Genomic DNA, 27,246 nt, shown 5'->3' on the forward strand with positions numbered 1-27,246 from the left:
TTCCCCTCAAAGCCACATAACATCCTGACTTGGAGCTATATCGTCATGTAGCACCATATGGACTGCAACTGTTCATGAAGGTGGCTTATCATCATCTTCTCAAGGGAAATTAGGGCTGGCAACAATGTTGGCCTTGCCAGAGATGCTTACACCCCATTCCTAAATAAAAAATAGCAAGTATGATTAACGGGTAAGTTTGAGTGTGAAGGACAAACATGATTACAGTAAGTAAATGGTATACTCACAATAAGTCCTTGCTATACGCAAAATTCAATATATTTCATACAGAGAAATATTTTATTCATTTTTTTAAATCTGCATGCCATTGCAAAGAAATGAACGTATAAAAATAAATAACTTCATAATAACTCACTGAGTTATCACAGCCAACCAGAAGATTAAAGTGTCTCCTTTTAACTGATTCTCAGCATAAATGTTTATTGCCCATTGTTGCCCTCAATGTTAAATTTGTTTAAGGCGACACAGTGTGGTTGGAGCTCTACAACATATTTTAATAATGCTTCTTTCCAGTGCTATACTTGATTGAAAGAAAGACATGCGTTTATGTAGTATCTTTCACAACCACCAGACATCCTCAAGTGCTTTACAGCCAATGAAGTATTTTTGAAGTATAGGGCGGAATTGTCCCAGATTTGCACACTGTGCCGTAGCGGGCAGGAAATAGGACGTTTTACCCGCTGGCCGGAATGATGGCTTTTTGCGCCATATCATCCCACTCGCCTCATGAATCACGCATTCCCAGGAAACATGCATTTTCACAGCCACCTGACTGCTTCCTCACGCTGGGCACCATATTTAAAGTGCAACCATGCGCACACCTCTCAGTGCTTCCATCCCAGGACTGTTGCGTAGAAGACATGGCCCCGAAAGGCAAGAAGACTGCAGGCCCCCGATTCAGTGACGCATCCCTGGGATGCTTTCTGGTTACTGGTGGATCCTGCCACGATGTCCTCCACCCCGCTCTGGCCGCAGGAGGCCCATCGGTGTCACCACTCTGGCTTGGAAGGCGGTGGCAGTGGTGAAGAGGTTCACCATCCTGCACAGAAAGAGGATGAATTATATCATCTGTGCTGCCAGCGTAAGGCAACCATCTCATCACTCTAAATTCACACACACAAGCCCATCACACGTTCACTGGCATCTCACTCATTGCCAGCTCAAGGGACATCTGCACTCAGTCTCTCACACACACCCTCACATCTCTATCTGGCCTCATCTCCTCTGGAGACTGCCTCCTCAGCCCTCACCCTCTTGAGGCCACTTGCACAGATCAACATGTGTCCCCACACACACCCTGGGATGCCCCCCTTCCCCAGTAATGCCCTATCCCTGCAGCCTCTTTCCTTGCCTGAGGCCAATTCTCCTCTTTCCCCAAGCAAGCCATAGCCCTGCAGCCATTGAAAAGCCACCCCCACCTTGCAGCTGGTCTCGTAGATAGAGACCTGCCCGTGAGCCCCTCGAAAAGTGATGTGCTGCCTGCGGAGCCTGGCACTGATGACCACGAGTGCTGCCCGAAGCAAGGTAGGCAAACAAACCTCAAAGTCCCGAGGGAAGTGCAACTCGCCAAGTGCATGCCGCATATGTTCAGTTGTGAAACATGTCGGCGTGCAATCACTCCGACGTGCCCGGATAATCCAGTGTCGGGGGGATGATTCCAGCAAGCAGGGTTTATAATGATATGCAGCTGTATTACAATGAAGTTCCCATTGTCCAGTGGCAGGAATTAACGGGTGGAGTGGATGATCGCAAACCGATTTTTGGCCTTCCCGCCATATTGTCTGCTTGCCAACGTGCATGGAAAATTCTGCCCATAGTCACTGTTCTAATGTAGGAAACGTGACAACCAATTTGCACCCTGCAAGCTCCAACAAACAGAAATGTGATGATGCGCAGAATGACATTGATTGAGGGATAAATATTGGACAGGAGGCTGGAGATAACGCCCCTGCTCTTCTTCGGAATAGTGCCACAGGATCATTTACATCTACTTGAGAGGGCAGAGAGGCTCTCGGTTTAACATCTCATCCAAAAGACAGCACCACCAACAGTGCAGCACACCATCAGTATTGCACTGGAGTGTCAACCTAGATAGTCCCCTGACCTGCGACTTGAATGCATAACCTTCTGACTCAGAGTTGAGAGTGCTACCAACGAAGGGATGCTGTGCCCATACTGGTTGGATCTTCTTGGTGCCGCAGGAGTGGGCTTCAGGGCGAGATTGGGAAGTTTTTCAGAGAAATACGCAATAGGTTAGTGGCCCAACATGCTCACCCCTCGAGGCCGTCTTCCTGGAGGGGATTCTGCACTGGCAGAGGTTACCTGCCCACCAGTGACAGGATTCTAGTGTTCATCATTGAATGTCCATTTACGTGCTGATTGTCATGCTGCCGGGATTTGAGAGCGAAGGTGACTGATGTGGCTGGCCTTAGTGAGCTTTCGAGGGCTCCTGTTTCAACCCCCTCAACAGAGCCTTGGCCATCAGTGGACCACAGCTGCTGCTGCCAGCCATCCTGTAGAGGGGTTTCCCCTTTCCCTGGGGTGGTCTCGCATCTGTGACCCTCATTTATTTTATTAAAGGTCAAACCTCTTCAGAGGCTGCATCGAGATGGGAGGCGCTATTGTGTTCTTCTTTCGGTGATAGTGTCTGCCTCTCTCGGTGGGGCTGCCAACTATTCAAAGATGTGGGCCCTCTTAATTGGACAGTGGACCTACAGACAGCATTGAATTAGCCGCCTTTGGGGAGATCTTCCAGGCAGGTGCCCTCACAGCCAGTCAGAGTAGGGAGGTCCCGACTCCAACTCATCCTAAGAGCCGAAGATTCTTCCCATTGATTGATTGATTGATTGAGAGTAATGAAATCATTTGTCCCTGATCAGGAAAATGGGCTTGAATGACCGACTGTATAGGTATGCACTTTAGTCAAAACAACAGTTATTATAAAGCTCGAAAGAATTCCTAGCCCCTCTTTGAAAACAGACAGGAAGAATGACATGATGGAAAGAAAAGAAAAACGGCGAATATCAATATAAAATTGGAAAAGTGTTAGAAAGTTTGGAGCTTTCAGAGGGTTTATGCCCAAGTGACCCTGAATTGAAAACCAATTTTTAAAAATTGGTAATCTATGTACTACCATGGTTTCTGAACTTTTTTGTTCAAGTTTTGCTGCCTTTGCCCGTCAGTTTTTCCCTACTGCTGCTGACTAACACCATCATTCAGCTGAAGTTGCCTGTGCAGTGTTGAGTTGCAACCCAGGAAGATTTGAGGGAGACCTGCAGCAGTTTCTAGTAGCATTCCTGCCTCTGTGGGAATAGCAGTACAGCTAGTGTTGAGGTGGTTCTCTGCTCTTTGAGTGGCTTCATTTATATTACAGTATCTTCTCTCTGACATGATATAACTTATTCATTTTCAGTGCTGCTTAATCACCTTGCTGCGATGGGTCAGCTTGATTTTGTTTGAACATGTTGTCTGATGCTGCACAAATTAAGCGTGACAGTATAAAAAAAAAAGCATGCAGTTTAATTTTAACACATGTCCTTTCTTATTCCATGGTTCATTGCTTGCTTACATATCCCATGTTTTGTCATTGTCTAGTTCCTGTTTCAGGAACTGATATAGTTGGGCAGGGATAGTCAGCAATCAAGCACGGTTGGTACCTGTGCAGTCTAGCCCACAACATCCTAATGAGCTGAATACTTGTTACCTGAGTTATTGCAGTAATGGGAGGGGAGTTTGGTATTTGTTGAACTGTTCTGTTGGATTTTCGAGGAAATGTTGAATTCAGTTCATTACCAATTTTATAAGCCAAAGGGACCAGATCAATGCAACTTAAAAGTAAATTGTTTTGAGCTCTACAGAAAGACTGGTGCCATGTTATTAGCAGAAGTACCATCATTCTGAGTGCATCAGGTGCATTACTATGTGGCAGCATTTACAGTGTTGTAGGCTGCTTACAGTGCTTGAACTGAGTGCTGGGGTGTACTCGTGATTTGGCATGGACACCTGTGCAATAAGAAGATGCAATTTCATGGCTGAAATTTACTCACATTTTAATGCTCAGGAGGAATGTTGAGCAAAGACATTTGGTTAGCGATGTGAGTCATGGTCATTGTGGAACCTCATCGTGATCTTCCAGTTTAAAATAGCATCAGTAGGGCCTGCGACCAACTTCTAAGTAATGGCATGCAATGAGGATCAGTGAACAGAATCACAGTGCAGAAGAGGACCTTCGGCCCATCGGGACTGCACTGACATGTGAGAAACACCTGATCTACTTACCTAATCCTATTTACCAGCACTTGGCCCATAGCCTTGAATGTTATGACGTGCCAAGTGCTCATCTGGGTACTTTTTAAAGGATGTGAGGCAATTCGCCTCCACCACCCTCCCAGGCAGCCCATTCCAGACCGTCACCACCCTCTGGGTAAAAAAGTTTTTCCTCATGTCCCCCCCTAAACCTCCTGCCCCTCACCTTGAACTTATGTCCCCTCGTGACTGACCCTTCAACTAAGGGGAACAGCTGCTCCCTATCCACCCTGTCCATGCCCCTCATAATCTTGTACACCTCGATCAGGGCGCCCCTCGGTCTTCTCTGCTCCAACGAAAACAACCCAAGTGTATCTAATGTCTCTTCATAACTTAAATGTTTCATCCCAGGCAACATCCTGGTGAATTTCCCCCTCCAGTGCAATCCTTCTTATAATGTGGCGACTAGAACTGCACACAGTTCTCCAGCTGTGGCCTCACCAAGGTTCTATACAACTCCCAACATGACCTCCCTACTTTTGTAATCTATGCCTCGATTGATAAAGGCAAGTGTCCCATATGCCTTTTTCACCACCCCACTAACATGCCCCTCTGCCTTCAGAGATCTATGGACACACACGCCAAGGTCCCTTTGTTCCTCAGAACTTCCTAGTGTCATGCCAATCATTGAATACTTCCTTGTCAAATTACTCCTTCCAAAGTGTATCACCTCACACAGGTTGGATTATGATTGTTTTCATTTGGGGAGTGGCAAGGAGTAAGAAAAGCCTAAGCCGAATATGTTCAGTCAAGTAATATAATGTAAATTAACTCTCTTCAGCTCCTTACTTGCTAACAATTTCACATAAAGATGTTCATTCTGCAGTGAATTCTATCTAGATTTAACTTCAGTGTGAACGTTTTAGTGTAAATGCCTTATTTCAGGAAGGATAAATTACCTTGAAAACCACCCATTTGGAAATATCTGGATTTTCTATTTGACTGCATCCTCTGGGTTTGCATGACAATGCTGATACCAGTCCTTTGTAATTAGTTCATAGATGTTATTTCAAAATGCATCAGAGCATAAAAAGCGATGGAACAGGGTTCACTCTTTAGCCCTTTAGCTTCCCTTCATGGGCAAGAATAGCCATAACTTTTAAACTGCAGTGGTTATTTGTTGCACTTAGCTTGGAGCTTCAGCAGCTCTGTCAAAAGACTGAGCAAAAAAAAAACATTTGCAACCCTAAGGGATCAATTGACTGAAGCATTAAACTAGCAGACTAGCAAACTGCAACAGCAAAAGCTGTACAGCTGCCATTTGGGATTTGGATGCTCCATTAGCTGGGCATATTTCTAGGAGTCATGAAAGAAAGGTCAGTTTTACTGAACATGTTACTGCAAATGGTCGTGTACTAAGCAGAAGTAGGGCACAAAGACTTTATAACTTAAGTGTTTAAAGGCTAACTGGGGCCAAAATTAGGGACCAGCTACAAACTCTGCTGGGAGCTTGATAGGCCTGGAACAGTAATAGCCTCCACCTGCCCTTTACTCATGCATCCATATCAGAGGGAACGAGGACTCTCAATGCTGAGTTTCTATACCCTGGCCTGTTAAAACTGGTTGCAACAATGCAAACTGGTACATTGAGGGAAAAGAAGTGTACTGGCCTCTACACTGGCACAGTTGGGCCCCCCCTGGTTACCAAGTTAAGGACTGAGCCTGAAGCTGATGGATACCTTTTTGAAAGAAAGAAAAAGGTCCTCTTCCAAAAGTCAAGGTGTCCCAGGTGTGCACTGCAGATGTCAAAGGTTTGCTTTCTGTGGCCCTTCCCTCTGCCTTGTAAGCAACTGTTTTCTGGGCTTTAACTCTTGTCAGATTATCAAGTGTAAACAGTTATTGAACTTTTGATTGAAATGCATGACTTTACCAGCTCAGATGTGTCTAACATGGGTATCTGGTGCTCAATATTTTATCTTAGGAAATCAGGTATCTGGCACATATGGAAACGCTTCACCATTATTTAAGGGGCTCCAAACCAAGCGACAGAGTTTCTGTTGTGCCTAATTTGTGGTACATTCTCTCCACACAGGAAAACACTCCATATCCCTAGAGTTTAGATGGCATTTAGCAAATCCTGGAATTAGGGACCCTTCTAAATGTTTGCAATGACTGTGCTGGAGTTTAGTTAATTAACTTTGTGCAGCCAGCTTCAAATTCACTACTCCCGAGGGCAGTGTCATTGAATATATTCAAGGCTGAGTAGGACAGACTTTTCATCTATCAGGGAGTGAAGTCTTATAGGGAGCAGGCAGTAAAGTGGAGTTAAAAAATTCTTTCGAGTTATCAACAGTCACAGATTGCAACTCTTTCGAGTACAATCACAGTTCTTGGTTTCCGGGAGTGGGACATGAACCCACAACCCTCTGATTCAAAGGCGAGGGTGCTATGAACTGAGCCACAGCTGACACCTCAAAAAAAGTGGAGTTAAAGCCACACTCAGATCAGCCATGATCTTATTGAATGGCAGACAAGGGGCCAAAATGGCCTACACCTGCTCCTATTTCTTAAGTCCTTATTAGAGCAGAATGAAGCTTTCCATTGATAACCCAACTAGGACTAGTCTACCAATTAGGACATTGACTATCCTGGAAGCCAAATTATTAATGATGCCCTGGAGTGCACCAGACCTGTCTTGCTCAGGTATCAAAATAATAAATCTGGATATACAGAGGTAACCTCCTGTGAACTTTAATTACAATGCATGTTATCACCATTATCTACCCAATCAACCACAAATTAGACTTATAGATAGCCTTTGCCTAATAAAACATCCCATGCACGTCACAGGAGCATGGTCACAAAAAGACACATCACACCTTCTTCCTTCCCAGGAAGCAGAATCATCCCAATAACAACTTGCATTTGTAATGTAGAAAAGTACCTCAAGGCACTTCAAAGAGGTGAATTCAGGTGAATAAAAACCAAGATGAATTTGAACCCTTGCTGGATGGACAGTAAACATTAGAGGCCTGAAAAATCCTGGTATGATCCTCAGCTTACATATATTTATATATATATATAAAACTTCTTTAGCCAGAGAGTGGTGAATCTATGGAATTCTTTGCCACAGAAGGCTGTGGAGGCCAGGCCATTGAGTGTAGTTAAGACCGAGATAGATAGGTTCTTGATTGGTAAGGGGATCAAAGATTACGGGGAGAAGGTGGGAGAATGGGGTTGAGAAACTTATCAGCCATGATTGAATGGCGGAGCAGACTAGATGGGCCAAATGGCCTAATTTTTGCTCCTATGTCTTATGCTCTTATGGTCTTACGTCACTGTAAGATGTGTGAATGCAGTATCACCATTTTCTTGACCAAAGTACAGTCACACCCTACCACACTAGGTAGTCATTTTGACTTTGTCTGATAATCTAAAATGGGCATTATTAGATCAGTTGCCCATTGTACATCATTCCAAATTTTTTAAAGTCAATGGAAATGTAAATCGGTAGAGATGTATTATGGGCAGCTGATCCAATATTATTCATTTGACACTCTCGCCAAAAGTCAAATTGATCCCTACTGAGTGGTATTAACACCAGCAGAACATATGGAGCTTGTACTCACGGTAGTCAACAAACCACGGATATACAGATCTATAGGAACGTAGGAACAGGAATAGGCCATCTAGCCCCTTAAGCTTGTTTTGCCATTCAATGAGATCATGGCTGATCTGTGATTTAACTTTATACAATTCATAAACTATGGTTATGGAAATAACTGGTTTTATGAGCCAGTGGACCTTTTCTCTTTGCATGCTTTCTTATGCTTCATGCTGGAATTGACCATCCATGGAGGTAATTAGTAATTAGCTGCGACTTCATTAGAGATGTCTTCATGGAGACGGGTTATTCAGAAAACAACCTTTTTGTTTTGCATTTGTCTGTGTTCATGGGCAGAAATTTTCGCTTGGCGGCCGGGTGCGTGCCCGACCCACTTGAGTGTGAAACGACACGCGTTGATGTCAGCCAAGTGTGCCGCCATCAATGCGCAGTTGTGCGATAATTCGGTCGGTGGGCGCGCGCCAGAGCCAGCAGCACGCCGTCAACAATTAAAAGGCCTGTTAAGGCCATTAAGTTATCAATTAAATTAATTTTTTCGCTGCCATCCAACCTAACGGTTGGCGGGCAGGTGAAAAGGCCGAGAGGCCTTTGCATTTTTTTGGAAACTTCATCCGCAGGCAGGATGAGATTTCCAAAAGCAAACAAAAATAAAATAAAACCTTTAATTTTTCATTAATAACAAGATCCTGCTCATTTGACAGAGCCACATGAGGGGACATGTTTTATTACATTTTTTATTATTTTTATTTTTTAAAAATAACTCTTCATCTCCCTGAGGCAGCTCTGTGCCTCAGGGAGATTATAAAATGCTCACTCGCACGCATGAGCGAAGTTCGCACTCGACTGGCTCACCCTCCTACCCCTGCCTGCACAGGCAGCGCTACAGCTTGCACTTCACGCTGGGTGAGCCTTAATTGGCCCGCCAGCATGAAATCGCGGTGCGGTGCCAATCGCGGGCAGCGGTCGGATTCCTGACTGCCCTGCCCCGCCGAGCCCCCTTGCCAAGAGCAAATTTCTGCCCCATACCACTGTGATCCCTGTTGAGACTGATAACCTTTTAAAAAAAAATTGAATTTTCAATGACTGACTGAAAGGATCACATGAAAAGATTTCAAGTTTAAAAACTTTTACTGTAACAAACTAAAAGCAATAATATGTAAACAATATTCAGTAGGCAATTTATTATATAAACTACAGACAAAAAATTCCCATTTAGCTTTAACACGACTGAAAATCTCCCATTACAGTTATACTTTACACTGTCCCTTAAGTGGACACTTCATTCTGCAGGAACCAGTCTAAAGCTGATCTTAGCTCCCGATGGCTTGCTTCATTTTTCCTTTTCCAGCTGGATAACTTCTAATCCCAGAACTGACTTTAACTGTGGGTGTTACACCCTCTAGCCCAAGCTAGGTGAATCTTCCAGCCTCCTTTAAATCCTCATGAACTCCATCGCTTCAACCTGAGCATAAGCTCCCATCTACATTTTGTGTGATGACCCATAGAGTCAGCATTTTCTCTGCTTCAGGTGCAGAACTGGCTTCCTCTATTTCCTGCTCTCTGCCTCGCAGATTGTTGCAGACTGACTTTTATCTGTGAGGTTCGGTGATATTTTGGGGGACCCGATACGACAATAGCTTTCATGGCAGTGTGAATCATATGGGTTTTTTATCCAGGTAGAAATGCTAATTAGCTATTTTCTAGACCCCCAACTCCATTCTATCTCAGAATTAAACAGACAGTTTAAAGTATAACTGTTTATAAAACCTGATATTCCTAACACTTCTCTCAGAGGCTTGGAGATTAAGTCTATCCACAGTCAGTAGAGTTCCTTTTGCCCGTGTCCAAAGGTGTGAACATCTTGCACTTTCTTCCCAGTAAGTCAACCTGGGCATCTCTTCACACAGCAGCCAAGCCATCCAGGCATATTGTTGGCAGGATATACCATATTGTCAATACACCATATTACCTTAAATTAAAGAGAAGGTCCCAAAACACAAAAGCCTTGTAAAGTTTGTATTCATAATGATATACAGCTTTACTTTACAAACCATTCCTTTCCTTTCCCCTCTTAGGCCGGGATTTTCCGTGCCTGCCGGTGTTGGGCATGTTCGGTGGCGTGAACGGACAATATGGCGAGAAGGGCAAAAATCGGTCAGTTTGCAATCATCTTCTCAGCCCACCCACCGATGGTGGGTCACCTATCCCGCCATCGGACGTCAGGAACCTCATATACATTAGCATATCATTATAAGGCCAGCCCGCCGGATTCATCCCCTCCCCGCCCCCGCTGGATCGCCCGTGTCTACATGTTTCACAACAGCATATATAAGGCGTGCACTTGGTGAGCTGCACTTTGCTCAGGGCTTCAAGGTTTGTTTGCCTACCTTGGTTCAGTCAGCACTCGCAGTCATCAGCGCCAGGTTTCACCGACAGCACCACATCACTTTTAGGGGGGCTCACGGGTAGATCTCTGCCTACCAGATCAGCCATATATGGGTGGTTTATCAATGGCTGCAGGGCAAGGCCTTGCTTGGGGAAGGGAGAGAATTGGCCTCAGGCAAGGGAAGAGGCTGCAGGATGAGAGCTATACTGGTGAAGGAGGGTAACCCAGCGTGTGTGTGGGGGAACATGTTGATCTGTGCAAGTGGCCTCAAGATGGTGAGGGCTGAGGAGGCAGTCTCCAGAGGAGATGAGGCCAGATGGACATATGAGGTTGTGTGTAAGAATGGGTGGTGATGTCCCTTGAGCTGGCAGTGAGTGAGATGCCAGTGAATGTGTGATGGGTTTGAGTGTGAGTTTAGAGTGATGAGATGGTTGCCATACCCTGGCTGCACGGATGAGATCATTCATCCTCTTTCTGCATTTGATGGCCAACCTCTTCTGTGCAACATTGGCACCGATCACCACTGCCGTCGCCTACCAAGCCGGAGTGGTAATGTAGCTGCTCTTCCTATGGCCAGGGCGAGGGTAGAGGATATCACAGCGGGCCTCCACAGCATCCAAAAGGCACTCGAGGGCTTCAATCTTCTTGCCTTTCGGGGCCATGTCGTCTTTGCTGCAATCCTGGGCTGGAAGCACTGAGCGTGGTTGTACTTTAAATGTGGTACCTGGCGTGATGAAGTGGTGAGGTGATGGCGTAACAAGCAAATCAGAGCCCACCCGCCATCGAAACGGCGTGTATCCCAGGAATGCATAAATAATGTGGCAGGCTTGGGATGAAAAGCTGCCATTGGAGCCAGTGGGTAAAACGTTGGTTTACCTGCCCACTATCGCACTTAGTTTGCAAAATTACATCACAAATCAGCTCATAAAGATTTTATTTTTGTTTTCCATTTCAAGAACACTCTGCAAGAGGAGGTATAGCATTAGACAATGAGTGATGATCTTTTCAATTACTTTGGTGAAATTATTGGTGTTTCACTTTATGTACACTTGCATCTACAATTTAGCCAAATTACTTGAGATTGCCTGCGCCTTCTTCCCTCATTCAAAATATTTGTACTGTTTTCCAGGTAAGATGTTTTAGGCTGAAGGTCCATTAATGGAACTTTGGCGGATTAATGTAGAGCAATGTGCTACATGTGTGGAGGATTTTGAGTAAGCTGATGGACTATTATTTAATGATTTCATTTGGTGACCTGGATAAGTGACAAGTATGATAACTGTGATGTCTTACAATAATAATGAAGGTGAATTTTAATCAAATTGCACACTTGGTTTACAATGAGAAAGCACCACAGAGGTCGAAAGGTGCTGTAATTCATGACTAACGTGGAATTTTGAGATCTTTTTCTCATAGCTAGGCAGCTGAGTAAACAGCAAGATTTTGTCCTTTTGACTTAAATAGTTAATATTTTTATGCTCCTAGCTGATGTTATTACTGGACAAGCCAGATCCCAGGTTGGAACCTGGCTTGATAGATCCTAACTTTTATTTTTTGTTTAGAAACGTGGAGAGTGGCTACTGAACGCATTCACAGGAGTCTGCTGATGAACTTTTAACAAAAGAATAAAACATTTATTAAACAAGAAAAGATGAACTATATTACAATATTCCTTCACCCACAACTATATCTTTACAGATATACACAGATTCGTAAGGATAATACAAGTTACAAAAGCTATCTTAGACTGTGTACAAACATTAGAGTCTATGTAAACCAATAGGTGACTTGTGGTCAGACACACCCCACTCTGAAACTAAGTGACAGATGCCGCCTCAAACAAATGCTAAGCATCCCTCCTCAACTCCCCCTGGAGGCTTGTCACACTGTGAGCCAAGTGGTCTCACTGAACTCTCTGTTTCACATGAGGGTTTCCAAGCTCCACTCTTGAAGTACTCGCTTTGGAATCTTCTCCCAAACGACACTTTCTCTCAGAGAAGCCTTCCACAAGGGTTCGTCTCCAGGGTTTCGAACTCTCCTTCCTATGTTCCTCTCTCTAGATCATCATGGGCATTCAAGCTTCTTTCCACGCACGCTTTCTCGGACTCAGCCATGCCAACAGAATACCTCTGCTTCATATGTCCATTGTAAAGAGTTACAGACTTTCGGCTATCCTGTTGGATCTTCTGGCTTCTTGTAAGCCTATTTTGCTTTAAGTCTGCGTCCTGCAGCTTTCTCCCTTTAAGCTTGGAGTCTTTCTCTGCTCCTCACTTTAACTTTACTAAACAGGATCTTGTTCCAAATTCCCATCCTTGTCCTTTGACTTGACTTAAAGGGCTTCTTGGGCCTTTCTCTTTTTCCTTTAGGACCTGCTCCCTGCAATTCCTGCACCCAGTACTCTCCTGACACCTTGGTATTTTCCTTGAGATCAGAACTCACTTGACATTCACTGTTACTTTAGCTTTAGGGCAACTCATCTAAGATTCTATTCCTCAGCAGTCTGCTAGTATGTCAGCTAGAGACTTAAACTGCTCCCTTCAACTTAGAGCAGAATGACTAACTGAACTCAAACTGCTTTTCTGTTTCTCTGTCTCCCTGTGTGGGCCTCCTGTTGCTAGGCAACAGCCCAGTTTTTTTTCTACCTTGTGTTTGTTTTAACTTCCCTGAAAGAGTGGTAAACCTATTTAAAATGCAGGCATCTTTAAAAGTGAAACTAAAACTCAAGTTCTCCCTTTCTTAACACACAAATACAGAAATACAAATTAAACTTAAACTTAAAGCTAAACTCATTCCTAACACCCACAAATACACATATAGCTTACTTAAGCTAACTCTAGTTCCTAACAATATGGATGTGTGGGAAAATCAGCCACATATAGCTATTAAACTATGCATGTAGAGCAGAATTTAATCATGAAATAGGAGTCATGCCTGCTGGCTGGAGAGCCAGCAAAAGCCTTGCATCGCTTCCTTTAGGGAGGGCCTGCCATATTAGGTGATAGACAGGCACTTAAATGGCCGCAGCGGGCCTTACCAGGGATCAAGGACCCAGAGGGTAGGAATCCTGCACCCCAAGAGCTGTCAGAGAATAAGAAGCTGGAAGCTCCTCATTACCATCAGTGCCACCAGGGGAGTGGTGGTAGCTGACAGCAATGCAGGATTAGTGAGGGATCCAGGCCACAGGTGAGTAAGGTCTGGGTGGGTGTCACAGCGAGGGGTTTAGCTGACTGGAGTTGGGGGCAGAGGGTATGGAAGGAAGGGCAGGTGGTAGATCTCAGTGGATTTCCACCCCCCACCTCCCCCAAACGTATCCTTGATCCTGGGGAAAGCCCGCCTCTGGCCACTTAAGTGGCTGACTGGCAGGCTTTCCTCAAAAGAAGCGACATTGTGCTCTTGCTGGCTCTCCAAATGGCAGGTGAGACTCGTCACCTGGATTAAACTCCACCCATTGTTTTATCATTTTATTACAAAATTCATGTACAGTGTGACTGAATTGAAACCACCTCTCTTGGCATAAGACTTACCAATGGCTATAGTTGTGGGAAAATTATGGCTCTTCTGTCTGAGTCTTAATTCTATTTGCCCTATTCAGGAAAATAAATCACACAGTCTCATTCTGAAATTGATCTCCCCAACCACTGCAGTACCCTCTACTGATACTGCAGCACTGCCGAGCCAATCAGAACTGTCTTCTATGTGCACTGCAGCATTGCCTAATCAATTATTCCTCATTATAGTCTAGTCCAATACCCTTATGCCTGCCTAGTCTTTTATTTCCTTCTACCTTTTCCCCCCCTCCCATTTCTTCTCATAACTTCACTTAGCCTCCATTTTTGCTTTCGTTTCACCCCCATTCCTGTGATCCTGTCTTCCCTCATTCTCTCCCAGCCCAAACATCAGGTGGCCTAGCTGAACCCTGTTAAGGCCTGGAAGTTGAGGTTCCTACAGACTTTTTTTTATCTTGGGATTTGAATTGGAGGGCCATCAATCATATTGTTCCACTTCTACCAAAGCATTCAGAGCATTGGGTCATTTTAATACATATACACTTTAATTTGCTCTGTCCTCCAGGCATTATCCGTTTTATGGCGTTGCTCTATCACTTCAGAATTTTTCATAATTATACACACTTGACAACATTGATATATACAGGAATCAACACTCTTCTTGTTGCCTTGGGAACAACCTGTTTCCTGTGTGCTTTTAAACCACTTGCAGAAAGTAAGATGCCTATGGATAGGGAAATATTGTAATTTCAGCTTTTTTTAGAATCCTATAATTTAATAGCGCATTGACTTGGCAGCAGTTGTGTTAAAAGCATCAGAAATTGTCTAATGTGGTTGTAGTGGAGAACTTTTCCCATATTTTACTACTGTCTGATGCAGCATTCAAGCATGCTGTGCTTCTGGACCACAGGCAAAAGGCAATGTAATTAGCAACAATGGTTGCGCAGCCCACAACAGAACAAATTTACCTAGTTGAAGCCCTCAGTGTGGGTTACGTGAAATTTGCATAAAAGATGAGGAAGAATGGAAAGGTCAAAAAGCTGTTAATTTTCATACAGTATTTATGCATAGCCGAACGCTACCGTAAAAATATATGTAAATCTACAAAATTTGGAAGAAGTGATAGAAGCAAAAAGCTTATGCAGCCTCAGAAAAGCTGACAATTCAAAGAGAAAACAACACGCAAGTAGAAAACGCTTTTGGTAAAGGCCTATGACCAAGACCACTACTACAAGGTGATTGATCAATTTGCATTTCATTCTATTGTAACTGAATTTCAGGATTTTTATTTGTGTTTTGAGGATCGCATTCTGATATCCAGTTTAGATTGCAGCGCAAACTGAAACGCAGCAGCCTCACATCTCCACACTGGAAAAGAAGTAGTTTAGCTTGGTGGCCCAGGGAAGCTCTCCTGCTCCTCTGGGCCCACGAGGAATGCTGGAAAGGCACTTAGCTACTGGATCCAACAATCCTTATCTCCCTTCTGTTGTTATGATTCCTGAGGCCTGACAGGTATCAAATTTAAAATGGGAGTAAAATCTGCAGGTCACTGGCTCATTTGGAGTAGATTGATTGCCTGCTTCATTCCATCTCCATTAAACTGAAAGCGGATGAGTATGAGGTGGCTTGAGTTTGGATTTGTGATTTCTTAACATTTTAATATTCCACCTGACCCAAATCTGCCCAATTTGTGGGTGGAAGGGATAAACTCCCCCTTATTCTCAAGCTAAACCAAACTCTCCACAACTTAGTGTCCTATTTGACCCCACCCTGAGCTTATGTCCCCGTAGCCTCTTCATCACAAAGACTGACTACCTCCAGCTCCATAATATTGTTTCCCCTAATGTCATTCATTTTTTTAAGCTCCTATGAAGCGCCTTTTGATATTCTTCTACATGAAAGATACTATATGATAAATAATATAATATATAATATAGATATATTTTAGTTTTTCTTATTTATTTTTTCTTATTTTTTTTATCCTTGTTAATTTATATTCTCCCTACTTTAAAAATGGTTATTTTTCTGCCAGTAATATAAACAGAAAGCAAATCAAGGACTTGTAATTGAAATATTTATTATATGATGTTATGATGTTGCAGTACAGTGACACTTATTCTACTGTTAAATAAATATTTATGTCCAGTAAGTCAGTGATATGTGTTTTCTATTTATTACTGGTATTGTACAATCTTTACTTGAGATCTGGTCTATAAATTTTACATATATGTCTACATGTAGGGTAGGATCTGAAGATTATCAAGCTATACCTCACATATCCTGCCCTTATTTTCATGCAGAACTGCAAGTGAAGATTAACACCTCATAATGCATTGCATACTATTTCTTCTGTGCATCTGCTGAAACATCACACATACACAGAGGAGATAACTCACAAATTGTTAGGCCTACGTTCTTGGCAATGTTCTGGTATGTATATGCTATTGCCAAGTCCTGTTTTGCTCCCTACCAGCTCTGTAATAGTCCCATCAGTCCTGATATGTAAAGCCTGGCTCTGCTGACTTGTTTGTCGCTGACTATTCTAAATAAGAGGCTTCCACCACAGAGACACTAATCTTTTTTATGTTTTCAATCCTAAGTGTTGTCAATGAATTGCTTTCCATCAGCCTCAAGAGGATTACCTAAATGGTTTATCTACTTCTTAAAAATTTCTCTAATGCCATCTGATTGGATTCAGTAATCAGAAATTTTCAGACGTTTCCATTTCAATTGTTATCACAAAATGCTAACCCTAATTCCTAATTGGGGTCCTAAAACTAACCTTTAATAGGGTGAATTTGGCCAAAGGAAACGGTGCAGAGGCTGCCGTTTTCAGAGGATCAAAGATTTTACCGCACATTTAGCTTTAGTGTTAAGTTACTCATTTCACAATGTTTAGCATTCGCCAACAATGACTGACACACAACTCCCATGGCCTTTTTTTCCCCTTCATGGATCACATATCTACAGCTTTATTCTCTTTCTTTGCCTCACCCTGGTGAAAAGGAACTGATGTCCCCTCTGTCTTGCCCTATTTCAGAACTGGGTTCAAAACTTCTTGAAAGCCCAGCCAGTTTTGCTGCTAAACAGCACAGACTGAGAAAACCCCACATTTGATTCCTGCTGTGCATTGGGTTGGCTGATTTATTAAAGATGGTAATTGAGTGCCACAGTTATCCTCAATGCCCTTGAGGGAGAAACAACCCAGTGACTGCATCTCAAAATGAGCACACAAAGATGTCAGTTGAGAACAGTGTTGGGTTCAGCACTGCACCTCACCACTGACCCCCCCAGCCATGATTGAATAGCCTTCCCTCATTCAGCCTCTGTGCTCAAATATGAACAGCAGCTCCCTGGTTGAGGTGCTGGTTGATGTCTTTGGCACACTGTCCATCATGAGTGTGGCCTACAGGAAGAAAGGAGCGTAAAATGGAAAATTACATGTACAAAATACAATTTCTGAGGTTAAGGCAATTTTGCTCCTGCTATTCTGGGCTTTTTCTGGGTTATTGGAGAGTGAGCAAGCAGAGGAAAACTATGGAAATTAATGAGTATAGTAAACATTCCTACATAAAAATGATGCATGCCACATAAAATGAGCTATATTGTACTCAAATTCGCTAGAGAACAACTTTAAAATTTGCTTCCTAAAATGCTTCATGTTGCTGATATTTGGAACTTAAATACAAATTTCCAAGGATTCATCTTGTTAATAAACTAGAGCACTGCTTCTTTATTCTGCCCTGCTAAGCTCATAGCATGCCTTGCTTCTGATCACGCTGTGCACCCCGTAGTAAAACGGCAGAAGCCCAGGCTGTGAGCATGTGCCAATGACAGATGGTGACGTGAAGGTGTGAAATTGGTCATAAATAGAGGGGGAGAGCCAAGCTGGAGTGCAGCCAGTGGAGGTACAATGGGTGGCACAAGATGGGCAGTTGCACTGATTGAAGACGCGTGAACAATTTGTGCAGTATTTATGAACCACTCACGGGGCCAGATGAATAATCAGCAGAGAAACCCCATGGGCTTGTAGATAATTGTGGGGAAATGACAAAATATGAAATTAATTAGGTGCCATAATCAGCTTTAAACTGTGTAATAGTTTAAAATAAATCCTCTTTTTTTGTTGAATTTCTTACAATGTAAATTAGAGAGCTATACAACATGGGCAGAGAAAATATTACCACACACTCGTAAGAAGTATCTGTGATAAGGTACCAGTGATTTTATTTTTTAAAAGAAAAAAATTCAATTGACTTATTGGGCTATAAAAGTACTTCTTAAAGTTTTTTAAGCTGAAAACCAGCAAGAGTTATAAATCAGCAAGAGTTATAAATCATACAGATCATTTGCAAAGTGAAGGAAGTGCATTTTCAGTTGCAATTCTAGATTGGAGGGATGTATCAGCAATGCATTATAGCTTACAATATCTTAACATGCACAAGGAAATGAATAGGAAAGCAATTTGAATTCCTGTCGAGAACAAATTATTCTTGATTTGAATGTAACAGCGGTCTGTATGAGACTATGTTCAGTGCCCTAACTAAACTATGCTCCTAACAAGTTATTATAGAATCTCATATCTCATTATCAGTTAACAATTCTCATTTTCATTTTTCCTTCTGGGTTTTTTCCCACTAAATGTTCTTGTCATTTGGAAAATCTTCTGGATGTTGTTACTGGGCATAACAACAAATGAGTTAAAAAGGCATCTGTTTTTATGCATAAAACAAATCTTAATTTGAGTTTTTAAAATACTTTATTTATTCTAAATTAACTATTATTTTATCAATAAATTAGCAAATGAACGTTCACTAGAATGATACACCCATTATGAGCAATAAACCACAATAATGTTGCTGTTTATTGCAGAATAAAACCCATGGTAATACCATTAGATGTTAATGTTGTTTAATCTCAGTTTATTGGCTGTACCAGCCATTAATCCTTTTTTTCTGTTATTAGATCTGACTGCAGGATTGTAACTATGAGGTAAAACGAAGGGTTATCTGACTTAATTATCAATAATTCAAGAGGTTTTGCCATGCCAACGTTCACATATTGTTGTGTGGTTTGTGAGAAAACCATTGCATTAAAGTCCCCAGAGGAGTTTGATTAACAACATAAACTCTTTCATTACGGCAAGATAACAATTGGTGTTGAATTAGATTTTTGCCACCTTTTTGCCAAAGCGCAGTAGGGCCTACAGACTTAGTGATGACTTGCAGTTGTTGCCCAGGCAACCATCTTGCCTCTCAGGAATTTGTAGTACCTGGTTGCCTTTTAAAAAAAAACTTGTTCTGGATCTACTTGGAAGCGTTGCACAGTGGAAACTGTTAAGAATGCAGCACATTATGTCCACAGCAAACCCAGTAAAAAGAATGAAATGAGAAAAGTCAATCAAGTCTTCTGCCTTCAAAACCAATGTACGTTCTACTCTATCATGGGCACTTGAGGCTCTCTGGGGGCTATAATGCAATGGTCTTCCCACCAACCACACAACAATATGTGAACATTGGCACTGCAAAATATCTTCAATTATTGATAAATTAAATCAGATAACCCATAGTTTTATCTCAGTTACAATCCTGTGGTCAGATCCAATAAAAACAAAAGGGATTAATGGTTGGTACAGCCAAAATATTAATCACCCAAAGTAAAATTATGTATAAAATGTATAGTTCTTGATTGTTAATGGTGATGGTGCAGGACAACAGAATATTCATGCAGTCTCACATTTTCACAATTCACCCTAGGTTTTCTGATCTCTACAGAGAACAACTCCTCCACCCCAACTTCCCCAGTAGAACCGAGACTGTTTGTCCCACTTGGTGATCGGATTCTTAATCTATCTCTGTAATATATCCCCAAATCACATTCCTAAACAGATATTTATCTAGTCCCCAGTTCAATATTCACAAAACTGCAGGAAGAAAAAGTTATTCTAATCACTAGTCTTCATTTCTGATCTATGTCTTCTGGCTTTGTGCTATTTATACAACATTAAGTTAAAAGTCTTTGTATTTAAAAACCTGGTTGATGTCCTCCCAATTTTTCTCTAATGAAAATATCTGCTCTGAGTGTTTCCTCTTAACTTAAAACATTTCTAGTATTAACTTGGGCTGGATTTTATGGGGCACAGAGGTCCCAGCCCATTCTGGCGGGTTGCCCTATAGTCATTTAATGGCTGTTATATTGTTAAGTGGTTTACAGCAGGACTTCTGCCCCCATCTGGGCAGGAGGTCATGCCTCTTGTCCCAGCAGTGCCACTGGGAGTGGTGGTTACTGTTGGTACTGCATCCAGTCCCCAACAATGAGGAACCATGGAGGTGGAGTTAAAGGTAAGTGGAGGTGGTTTCCAGAGGGGCCAGATGAGAAGGCCCCAGCGAGGGAGGAAAGGACGTGATGGTGGGGTAGATAAGCCAGGGTGGAAGGGGAACCGAGGGGGGAGGTAAAACCTTGGATGGGGAAAACTCCAATGGGTCCAAGAGACTTGTTAAGGAAACCCTGCCCTTGCCTGTTACCAGCCTGCAAATTGAATGCTGCTATGCTAGACGTTTAGCATGGGCCTTTCCCACTGCAGGTTAAATCCCAGGGGTGGCAAGATGAGGCCCCTAAATGGCCATTAAATGGCCTACAGGCGGACGGGCAGGCATCTTGACTGTTGGTAAAGTTGCGGTGGGCGCAGGACTAGGCAGTGGGCACATCAATGGCATTTTAAGGGCACCCCTGCCTGCAAATCCCCCCTCCCCCCCACTGGGTTGTGAGGCAGGGTGGTGGTGGTGCTGTAAAATCCAGCTCTATATTACTCCTCTGATGAACTAGTTTTTTAAAGAGATAAAAAGTTGCATAGAATTTCAAATTTGGCCTTATCATTGAAGAATGCAAAGTTAGAATATCTTGATTGACTCAAACTGAAATTCCCTTGACAGCTATTTTTTGGTCCCTTTTATTTTAATTGGGTACTTTTAGTGCATGATCAATCATATCCAGACAATTGCACCTCTTCTGCCTTTGCTAATGGGCATCATTTTAGTGTCTACATATGTTTGCTATTCATCTACCATTCCTTATCCCAGCTGTATAATTGATCCAAATGTTTTTAAATGTTGTTTGTTTCCCATTATTTCTCACCTTGTCACATAGTTTGATATGAGCAGCAAATGGATATGTTCCCCAACAAACCAGTAAACAAGTGAACAGTTGGGAACCTCAGGCAAAGAACAAATTATTGTAGAATTCCACAGACAGCTTTTTCTATTTATCATTACCTTCTGTTTCCTATTGTTGAGCGATTTTTCAGTATAGTTCACTAATGCCCTTAATTCTATGATATTTAACTGACGTATTGGTAACTTTACATTACAACTAGCTAAAAAGGCATGTATTAGCTAAGACTGATTTATCGCTACATCAGGATTTGGTAAGATCCATTAGAAGGCATGAAATAATGATCACTCAGTAAGACTGTAAAATAGATCCAGGTGCAAATGGACCTCCACTAAAACTAATGGCTCCTGGAAAAAATAAAAGAAAATTGCTAAATTAAAACGAATCCCCTGACCTGTTCATTTCAGCATGTATACAAAACGATTGACAGGTAGGGTTGTTGAGAATGAACATTGGAGTTGAGCAAAGAGGTACGGAAGCACAGTTACTTCTTGTCTCATGGGGCAGGAATTTCCCAGATGCTTCAGGACCCCAACATCAGGACCAACTGAGGGTCCCAAGCCCGCATTTTTTTGGGAGCCAGATCGGCAGAGCTATTCCCCTAATTGGCTGACTCCGTGGTTGCCTTCATATTAAGGACAATGAGCGGGCTCCCAATCCTGCCAGCCCAATCAGATAGCCAGCAGCTTTAAAGCCTGGGCAATCCTACTGGGAGAAGTGGGCATTGCCAAGGCAGGTAGGAAACTTCGAGGTGCCTCAACATGGAGGCAAAAGAATAATTATTTAAGAGGGGGGGAGGCTCTTTGGATTGGAAGGGGAACCCTCTGATTGGATCGTTGGGGCTGCAGGTGTGGCCTTTGACGCTCCCTTTTTGGGGGATGGTGGCTCTGTCTGTGATAGCCCCCAGACTGCCACAAGGAGGCTGCCCTTCCTATGTGGCAGGGGGTGGGCTACTTCACCAACAAGCCTGAAAGATTGCCTCTAATTGGGCCTCTAATTATGTAAATTGGCTGCCCATCTCCGTGGTGCAGTTAGTTGATCTGCATTCCTGCCCGCCCTTGGGAAACTTCCCCAGGGGCCGGAATGTGCCAGGGAGCCGTTCTGAAGCAGTTTCTCACTATTTTCCCAGTGCTGCTGCCTACAAGCCCATCATCCCTGGGCCAGGCAAATTCAGTCCCATGGACTGTTACCTCATTGTTATAATTGGATGGTATATAGTGCATTCTGTCATTTTTATGGTATTGTATAAGCCCTCTTTCACAGCTGCTAGCTGCTAACATTTTCAAAATGCACTCTTCAGTGTATTCAGCCTGGGCTCTATCTTGATTGAAGGCCTGACACTCCAGGGCAATATAGCATACTGTGCTTGTGTACAAATAAGCTGACCTTGCCACATAATACAAGGTCAGCACATTTCCATAATTTTGTGGCACCCTAGGAAAGTTTCTCATGACATGCACGGAGTGCCAGAATGGCGATTATGAAGGCCATAAGACATCGCTGTGCTGCTGGCTGCCTTTTGTGCAAACATATTATCAACTCCACTGTATATTCAATTGGTGCAACAACTGTCAAGTGGTCTTGTATCATGGCCAATGCTACAAATTTACCCGGCATTATTAACATTTTCACGTTGGTAAATGATGGTTAGCGGCTTGCCCCAGGGATCACTGCTTGGGCCGTTTATATGATTGATTTGAGTCTGGGCAGAGGAGGAATATAGAAGTTAATGGTATGTGACATGGTATGTATCCTTAAGTAACAAATGCCCCACAAGGACATGGAAAGTCAAAATAGTATTTCTTTACAGATTTATTGTTCTAATATTTCAATATAACTTTGTTTTGTCTTTGCCCATATCCTCTCCTACTGATTCTTTTTTGTTGTCCTCAATTAGTCATCTCTTTATTTCCAGTTAAAGTAACTGGTAGTCTATGTGCACTCAATCAGACAAATGGTAACTTGACAAATTCAGAGAGCAAAGACAAGGAAATCTCTATGGAGCCAGGCGGTGGACAGTGGCAGCGGTCACACCACTTAACCTTTTGCCGTGACTCAGATTTGATCCGAGGTTCCTGTGACCACAATGCAGAGTACTAAGCAGTATACGATCACAGCGCCACACATTATTGCTTCTGTTGTTGCCAAAGGAATTAAATATCAGTGAAGTGTTTAATTGGCCTATAATCCATTACTGCCTATTTTACACATCTGACCAGGATACATTTCTATCCATTACACTGTCCTCCTTAGATAATCAAACTAGGCGTGGTAGAGCAATTATTTAATTCTATATATTCTTCCTAAAGAAGATGTGTTTGAAGTTTTTTTTTTATAAGTTCTTTATTTCCCCCTGCGCTGGAACAGTCACTTTCATAAAGTTTGCAGCCTCCTGGTTTATCATAGAAATGCTCAGTGTGAATTCTGCCCTTATAGTTCTGAATGCTGCTCCTGGACTACCTTTGGCACACCTCTCATCAAGTATTTCCATGAATATCTGGGAGACGCTACGTTCCTGAAAGCATTTTCCGGCTCTGTTCAGTTGCTTGTATTGATTTGTGAAAGTCAGTCATTTTGAGTAGTGCTGAACTTGCCCTGTGAGAGAGAGAGAGACACTGAAGTTTCACCTCGATCTTCTTTGCATATATATATGCGGTTCTTTCTAAAGTTCCAAAGATGAAGAAACATGGGAGAACTGCTTGTATTGGGAACAGAGGAACAGAATTCTGGCACTCGCTCAAAACATGAGTGGTTGGTGACTATGCCATTGCAGCTTTTTGGATTTCAGTAAAGTAGCTCTTATTATGGGTTTCATTTTGTCACAGTTGAAGTATTTCTGCTGGCAATAATGTGCTGACAACAAAGTGAAGGCTTGGAAAGAACAATCTTTGAATAAACTGGGGGGTGGCGGGGAGTGTGGGGTTGATATAGAACAACAACCCTGCGTATCTTTTAGAAAGGATACCTAAATTCTGCTATTAAACTGAAGGGATTAAGATCAGGAGCAGAGACTATACGCTGACCAGAGAAAACCTCTTCTGATCCATCATTTCAGTAAAATGCAGAGTGCAACACAAACTCACTGATCCACTCAGGCTAGTATCAGGCTCGACTGACTGATCCGTCAGCAGAATTTGGTAGTAGATCACTGTCTCAGTGCTTAATTTTGAGCCCTGCTAAAGATTACCAACAAAGGCATGAGGTCTTTGTTGCCTTGTTGCAGCTGCTGGTGTGGAAATGCTGCTGTATGTGTTAGTCATGAGGTGGGGGTGGGGGGGTGGTGCTGGTGGGTGAGTACATACTGAAGCACTTTGTTCGGGGCAAAACATTGGAGTTGTACCAACTGGGTCGGTTAGACCCCCAAGAGTTTTCATTGCTGACTAATGCTGTGACTGCAGAGACTCCATACACACATACACTCACTCACTCAATGTAATCAGATTTCTGGCTGCATTCCCAGCCCTGTGCAAACCTCTCTGGTGTGGTGCTCAATCAAAGGACCATCTTTGTTTTGAAGTCCCCTCCGCCCCCCCCCTGCCCTTTATGGATAAAGGAAACCTTCCTTGAATGCTTGCAGCTGATTGCAAATAGCTGATGACCGAAACCAGGAAATTATCGATATCAAGGCCCTGTTCAGCTATGGGTGTTTGTTTAACCTCTGCGAGCCGTGGTAGTGATCTTTCTAAATGAAAAGCATATTGCCTCCTCAGCTTCTCAGGAGAAACATGCTGGACTAAACATTTAAAGTTGCTTCCTCTAGGAACACGGATACTTTATTTTAAAATTCAGATCATGTATTCACTGCAGCTGTTTTACATAAAAGATTTATATTTTCTTGCTGCAATCAATAATTTTCATTTCCTTCCCCGGTTCTGTGATTTAACTAAATGGGATTGATGCTGGTGGAATGATGATCCTTCGGGAATCAATGGCACATGAGGTCATTGAGGTCAAAATTTATTTCTTTAGAGGATAACTGTCACGATATTTCAGTATAACTTTGTTTTTTGCCCATTTCCTCTCCTCCTCCCAAATCCGTCTGGCTCTTCAGCCACTCACCATTACCTCTTCCAAATAATCATTCTTAATGTGCGAGTGCCAGGAGATTACTGATCTGGTCTTTATCTGCACATAAGCACTTTCCAGTCGAGAGAATCGGTTAATAATCGGGCAGGAGCGTGGCAGAATTTTCCTGTCCTTAGCCCGAGATTGCTGAGGCCAGTTGTAAGTGCATAAACCACTTCCCCAGCTGAAATCTAACTTAACACAAACCAGGGATTGTGGTCGGTATGGCTTAAATACCATACCACAGTGCAATTATCCACAAGCAACTGGGGCAATTCAGATGGAATATACTGCTGACAGGGCTTTGAATGGTCCAGTGAACTTGGATTTACCAATATCTTAACTAATAGTAGGAATTTTACTTCAGTTTTTTCAGTGAGACACAAAAGATCCGATGAAGTACATAGATTGTGATGGGAAGTAAAGCTCAAATAGTGTGAGAGTTTGAACTTGTAATGTACTGTTTAAGATGGAGGTTCAGTTAGGTATGGAGATCCTGTGAGATGTTTCTATATTGGGCTTGCTGTTGCTAAATGGATGCTGGAATGCAGGTCTAGAGATTGTTGTCAATAAAATAGTAAATAAAATTAGAATGCATGGGATTGGGGGAAATACACTAGTATAGATTGAGAATTGGTTAACAAACAGAAAGCAGAGAGTAGGAATAAACAGGTCATTCTCAGGATGGCAGGCTGTTACTAGTCGGATACTGCAAGGATCAGTGCTGGGGCAGAGCTGTTCACAACCTATATACAAGATTTGGATGTGGAGGCCAATTGTAATATTTCCAAATTTGCTGATGACACCAAACTGGGTAGGAACGTAAGCTGTGAGGAGGATGCAAGGAGGCTTCAAGAGGACTTGGATGGGCTAAGTGAATGGTCTAGAACATGGAAGATGGAATATAATGTGAATAAGTGTGAAGTTATTCAGTTTGGTAGAAAAAACAGAAAGGCAGAATATTTCTTCAATGATGAGAGGTTGAGAAATGCAGGTGTCCAAAGGAACCTGGGTGTCCTTGTTCATGAGTCACTAAAAGTTAGCATGCAGGTGCAGCAAGCAATGAGGAAGACAAATAGTATGTTGGCCTTCATCACAAGGGGAATTGAGTACAGGAGTAAAGATGTCTTGCTGCAAGACATAGAGCCATGTTGAGACCTCACCTGGAGTATTGTGTACAGTTTTGGTCTCCTTATCGAAGAAGGAATATACTTACCATAGATGGAGTGCAGTGGAGGTTCACCAGACTAATCCCTGGGATGGTGGAATTGTTTTATGAGGAGTGACTGAGGAGACTGGCTCTGCATTCCCTGGAGTTCTGAAGAATGAGGGGTAACTCATTGAAACTTACAAAATTCTTACAGGGCATGACAGGGTAGATGTAGATAAGATGGTTCCTCTGGCTGATGAGCCTAAAACCAGGGGACATTATTGCAGGATAAGGAGTTGGCCATTTAAGACGGAGGAATTTCTTCACTCAGAGGGTGGTGAATCTTTGGAACTCTCTACCCCAGAGAGCTGTGAAAGCTCAATTATTAAGCATATTCAAAACAGAAATCGATAGATTTCTGGAGACTAATGACATCAAGGGAGATGGAGGTAGCGCAGGAAAGTGGTATTGAGGTAGCTGATCAACCATGATCTAATTGAATGGCAGAGCAGGCGTGACGGGCTGAATGGCCAACTCCTGTTCTTATATTCCCATGTCAGTGGACAGCACTGCCCAAACTTAAAGTCATCGTTGAAGAATGTTTAACGAAAATGTCTACACACAGCAGTCCTTGCAACAGTTTTGTAATGCAAAAGCCAGTGCAGGCATGATTCAGAATTAGTGTAGGTAACGACATGGTTTTGTCTGTTTTTGGAGAGGGGCTCTCAGTGTTGAGCTTTGTTTTCACAAAGCTAGGAGATGTTGCTGCTGGGAAATTGAACAATTTTCCACTTTTTCAATTAATTGTCAGCATCAAGCATTCCAGCTAGGGATAGAGTAGCATTGGGCTAAAGCTTTTTTTTAACTTAACTTCCGAATCCATTGGGACAGAGTTCACCATCGCTTGCTGAACAGATTTGACATGCCAGCATCCACTTTTACAAAGCATTTTTTCTCTGCACCGTCAGCAACCACTGGAGACAACTTTGAGAAATGCTTGTCCTGATTACAGCTGTCTTTTTATACATGCTGTTATACCGCTAAATATTACAGTCGATCATCCCTCACTGCACCATCTCCA

The 27,246-nt window shown here is 42.7% G+C and overlaps 1 protein-coding gene across 2 annotated transcripts in view; it reads left to right on the top strand.

Annotated features, from left to right (window-relative positions):
- Positions 1 to 27,246, top strand: part of LOC144683926 (neuronal migration protein doublecortin-like) — a 173,098-nt gene that overhangs the window by 67,000 nt on the left and 78,852 nt on the right. The gene's annotated exons all lie outside the window — the stretch shown is intronic.

Source organism: Cetorhinus maximus, chromosome 8 (assembly GCF_964194155.1).
Source record: "Cetorhinus maximus chromosome 8, sCetMax3.hap1.1, whole genome shotgun sequence".
Classification (NCBI taxonomy): Eukaryota; Metazoa; Chordata; class Chondrichthyes; order Lamniformes; family Cetorhinidae; genus Cetorhinus; species Cetorhinus maximus.